The following is a 6,000-nucleotide window of genomic DNA, read 5'->3' as shown; positions in this document are numbered from 1 at the left end:
CATTGCAATGGAGGTTCCAACGTCGGTTTTTCCAAAAAGGGCTCGATTCCCAAGATTGCGCGTTCTTTTGTAGCTGACTGCGCCATGTGATATCCCTGATTATAGGGTACAATCGTGCTGTGAATCCACGTAGACTTAGATGTATGGATTCGAGGTACGAATCCAAGCTTTCAAAGTTAAATGAATTGTTACTTTTAGAATTAGCCACAATCGCGGTACGAATGTAGGCAAACTAAATGAGATTGGATTTCTCCTTCAAATCCGCTAAGATTTTGTCTAGTGGAAAATAGATTAGATTGCGAACAACTGAATTCAGTAAGGAGATTCAAAAGAATGAATAGTTGAGTAAAAGTGGGAGGTGTGAACAGTATGAAATAATGACTTTTTAGTTGGCGGTAATTTATAGTTATGTGAAAGCTGACTTTTAGTTTTACAAGGACAAGTATAAATTAATTAAGTACATTTTAATGAATGAGAACTAAATTATGGTACAACCGTACCACAGAACTATCTGAGTCACCAATCTTCTTTTAGAATTAAAATTATTCTATGACTGACTACAAGAGTTGTTTCCAAAAGTCATTCCGCTGGAGTAATTGTCGTATTCGATTATGATTGGACGACCAATTGGCCTAGTGTCCATGATTTACTTCTCAATAATTTGATAGGTTCAACTGCCTCCATTGAGTAGTGTTGTTGTTATAGGGTAACACATTACTTGCATAGTAATAGAGCAGACTCATAACAAACTGTTGGAAGTTCAGTTGGAATTTGATTTGTAGTTAAACTATGTCAGTGATTGACGATTGTTCCTTCGAGTTTTCGCACGTTATCATCAGAAAAACGATATGTTGTTGCCATTGTAAAAATTACCACTCTAGTGCAACACATAAAACGTTAAAACTTATCAGAAAGAGTAACTTCCGTGATCAAATCCAAAGCAATAAAACTAATGGCAACGGCAAAAAAGTGGTGTTAAGTTCAACCAGAGAAATACATTAATCTTAGCTAACTTTGAGTCTAAGCTACAATGACCGCCGTGAAAAGCTGAAGACTGAACAACCAAAAGCATGTATTGGAAAAGAACGGAATAAAATAACGGGAAGAAAACGACGTTGTCATCTTGCTTTCTTATCGGAGACGTATATAATTCAGTCAAATTAGGTTGTTGATTGATCAGACAAGAAAACGAAGAAAAGCTCTGAGAGCGGCACACAGAATTAGTAATGGTTGAGGCTATATCTGTACAAAAGTCTAAGTTTTCTAACAGTAAAAAAAAATAGTTTTTTTAATCTTCAGCACTGAGCCAATAATTGATACTAAAGAAACAAACAAAAGTTTTGCTTATTTTTTGCATGAGGATAACAATTGTTGCAGAAGAAATAAGGATCTCTATCATGTGGTCGCAGCTTTGGATCAAGTAATGAAATGAAATGATTTTGATGATCAATTAGAGGAAGGCCATGAAAAAATTCATCAAGAATATTTAATGCGTCTAGCGTGTTAAAGGAGACACGTTGATCTCAGGTGTTCCATCAACCAGCAGTTTATTTCGATAAACTACTATTTCAATTGAAAATGGCCGTGGCTGATCATGTGTTTTCTTCGAAGAACCTGTTCGAAGAATGATTATTGCAACGTCAACAAACCAATCATATTTACGAACTAACAGAACGAAGAACGATCCCTCTCAGTTGATATAATTGAAATAGTGGTTAACCGAAATAGACTACCGATCGTTGGGACACCTCAGATCAATAAGTCTGTTTCAACACGCGTGAAGCATTAGATTTTCGCGTTAAAAGTTGTCATTGCATTCCTCTAGTTAATCATCAAAATCAATTCATTTTGGCCTTTCACCTTACCTCAACACATGAGGCGTCACACCATTTCATTCATCTTGAACTAACAAATTGATCAATTTCAATGGAGCTTATTTTTGGAGCGCCTTTGGACGACAACGTTAAACTTTTATTCTTAGGGCAGCTTTGGATCAAGTAACAGAGATTTTCAAAAAAAAATTCGCTTCAAACCTTATTTTTTTCCTTGCCTAAACACATGCTCCAGACTTCTACTCCACAAAAAACAATCTGTTAACGTCACTTTTCACGGTGAATTTTTTTGAGAAGTTGGATTAAGCAGTTATTTATTATCACCAATTTTAGCTAGACATAAATAGCTCATTAAGAAAGCTCCTGAATGTTTTGGAGTTGAAGACTGTCAAAACGAATATAAATGTCCTGAAATTAGGTTGTACTTTTAACAGATTTTTATGTATTTACCAGAACAGGTTTTAAGCAGAAGTTTCAAAAATTAAGGATATTGTTATTAGTGGATATGGCTCCCTGAACGTTTATAATGATTGTGTAAGAACGAAAATTCGATTTGAGTTAAAAAGGTATCCAACTTTTTCTACAAAACCCGAGCCATCCCGCTTCAAACCAAAGAATGCAACTAATTTTAAAAAAATTGTTACAAGAAAAAGTTTTTTTATTAATTGTTTTTTCTGACACCCTATGCCTGGCAAATCGGAGTAAAATATCATCATTCATGTTGTGTTTTTATAGATAGGTATATGTGGAAGTAATATGAGCAATATAAATACAAAAGAGTCCACTAAGTTTTGAATTGAATTTTAATTTCAAAGGTTCTGAATTGGCTGTAATAGGAGAAATTGAACCACTTCTTTTGCCAAGTAGAACTGCAGCAGTCGACTGTATACAAATTGGTAGCAGTCCAATATTTTTTCCAAGTGGATGAGAAAACTACATTGTTTTTTAAAACCACAAATCAGGAACTATTGGCTACCAGATGTTGATATTGAGGCATTAACTACAGCAAAGCAATTGACTGACCTTCTTCGATAGTTATAGGCTGCAAAACCCTGCAAAACTTGTGCTTCAGACGCAAATATTTACTTACAAGATAACTTATTTCAAAACTTTCTATCATTCGGATATGTAAAAAAGTGAGTTTTTGCAACTTTTTGTTTGCAGTTGACGTGAAAACTTGAACTTCGTTCCCCTAGGAATAAAATTTCAATGTTGTCATCCAAAAAGGCTCCAAAAGTGAGCTACACTGAAATTGAAGAATTTGTTAGCTCAAGATGAAGGAAATCATGTGATGACTCCTGTGTTGAAGTAAGATGGAATGCCGAAATGAAAAGATTTTGATAATCAGCCAGGGAATTGCCATGACAAATTTTATCAGGAAAACTTCAGAATTCAAGCTTGTTGAATTGGACACGTTGATCTGAGGTGCTCCAGCAACCGGTAGTCTATTTCGATAAACCACTATTTCAATCAAAATGAAATGGTGGTAAATGAAAGGGTTTTTTCCGTTAGTTCCTAAATATGATTGATTTGTTGACGTTGCAATAATCATTCTTCGAACAGGTTCTTCGAAGAAAACGCATGATCAGCCACGGCAATTTTCAATTGAGATAGTAGTTTATCGAAATAAACTACTGGTTGATGGAACACCTGAGATCAACGTGTCTCCTTTAACACGCTTGACGCATTAGATATTCTTGATGAAGTTTGTCATGGCTTTCCTCTAGTTGATCATCAAAATCAATTCATTTTGGCCTTACACCTTACTTCAACACGAGAGGGGTCACACGGTTTCAATAATCTTGACTTAACAAATTGTTCAGTTTCAGTGGAGTGTAGTTTTGAGAAACCTTTGAATGATAACGTTGCAAATTTTTTCCTAGAGGAACGAGATTCCACTTTTTACGTCAAATCCAATCAGAAAATTGCAAAAAACTTAGTTATTTCATATCCCAAAGATGGATAATTTTGAAAAAAGTTATCTTGTAATTTTTTATCATTTTTTTTAAAGTTTTGCAGGGTTTTTGCAGCTTAAGATTTTCAGAGAATGTCAGCCAGTTGCTTTGCTGTGGTTAATGCCTCAATATCAACACATTGGTTAGTGATTTGTCGTTATAAGAAAACAACGTTTTTTGCTGATCCACTTGGGAATATACTGAACTGCTGCCAACTTGTATACCGTCGACTGCTGCAGTTTTACTTGGAAGAACAAGTTTTTCAATTTCTCAGATTACAGCCAATTCAGAACCTTTCAAATTAGGAACCAATTAAAACTTAGTGGAATCTTTTGCATTTATATTGCTCAATTTTTTTTCATATATAGATATCTATATATACACTTATATGAAAGATGATAATTTACTACAATTTGCCAAGCATAAGATGTCAGACAAAACGATTAATTATAACATTTTTTCCGGTAACTACTTTTTTTGAAATTAGTTGCATTTTTTCTTTTGAGGCTGGATGGTTCGGTCTTTGTAGAAAAAGTTGGATTACGTTTTCAACTCAGATCGAATTTTGGTTTTTACACTATCATTGCAGACATTCAGGGATCCATATCAAATAATAATAATATCAATAATTTTCAAAATTTTTGCATAAAAAATTTTCTAAATGCGCTAAATATTTAAAAATCGATTATAAGTACAAGTAAAAGTTAGGATATGAAAATTCTCTTCGATAGTCTCCGGTTTGTAGCTTGGCTTTCATTTCGAGCTATAAAATTCTAGCTAGAGTTGGTGATTATATGTGACTGCCAGCTCCAACTTCTCGGAAAATTTTACCGTGAAAAGTGTTGTTGACTGATTGTGTTTTGTGGAGTAGAATCCTGGAGCATTTATATAGACAAGAAAATGATTTTGGGTTTGAAGCAACTTTTTTGAAAATCTCTGTTACTTGATCCAAAGCTGCAAACACATGATAAAGAAGTGTTGTTTTACGACATAAATACCAAAATTGTGATATATCTTATATTAACTATCCACTGAAAACAGTCTATTTAGAATTTTTCATTTCTCATGATTTCTATGAAAAACATTACATAGAGATGTTTGGTTATGCTCACTTATTTGAAATTACTGTGGAATATGCTTTACCTCTTTTCTTTTCTTCAATTCAATTAATCAATTGATTGTAACAAAATTTTGAAATTCTACCTAAATATAAATAAAATAGCCGGAGCCGGGTTTATTTGTGCAAAATAATTCTCGTGGCCACTATAGATAATCGGTTTAGATCTATAATGACGTCCAATTTCAAAAGTGGAACAACTAATTAGGAGCCTACGGATGACGCTGAGCATTAAGTAACTGCTCCATGCTCTACAAAAACTCAATTTCACGTACATCCACAAATAGTACAAACAATTTAAACTATATTGAGAAATGATAGAGGAAAACAATACTGTTGTAGTAAACATTCACATGGAGATTCCAAATAGAACAGTCTAAAACCCATTAACAACACAATTATTATCAATAAAATTAGCATAAGAGTTACAAGATAATAGTTTATTTTAACTAAAATGACTTTTTTTCTTCCAACATGTGTACCTAGATTTTAGCATACGAAGGAGACTCGGATATGCCAGATCTTCTGCTTTATACCTTTGAAGAGCTCATTGGGGCAGTAAAATGAACCCCAAACAAGCGTAACATCAGAATCAACAAAAGCTAGAAGCTTCTAGAAAGACAACTTCAACCCGTAGGTAGAGTTGAAAAAGAATAGAAAACGTCACGGAAACAATACTAGTTCCAACTGCAGCCCATCTAAAGGCCCGCAGCAAAGACACAAAAAAAGATCCTAACAAAAATCAGCGCTTCGAAATAAAAGATTTAATAAAGAGAAACACCAAGCACAAGCCATAGAGGGCACCCAACCTACAGCTGGAGCAACCAAGTTATAACGCTACCAGAAGGAAATATATATAAAAATCGATCGTATAATATAAAACCGAAGACGTATCGGTTCAAAAATATCGCAATAGACAAGCAGAACTTGACTGTCCTCTTCCAAATCCATTGCTGCTAACTTGCACAACGATCAAGATACCTCCAATTTAGGGTTAGAAAAAACTTTTTGAGAGAAAAACAAGCAGCAAACTCACATAATCCTACAAAATCTCTTCAAAATAATATTAATGAACTTGATGGAAATCAAAATCAAT

This window comes from Convolutriloba macropyga, chromosome 9 (assembly GCF_964194025.1).
Source record: "Convolutriloba macropyga chromosome 9, txConMacr16.3, whole genome shotgun sequence".
NCBI lineage: Eukaryota > Metazoa > Xenacoelomorpha > Acoela > Convolutidae > Convolutriloba > Convolutriloba macropyga.
Note: the sequence above shows the minus strand (reverse complement) of the source record.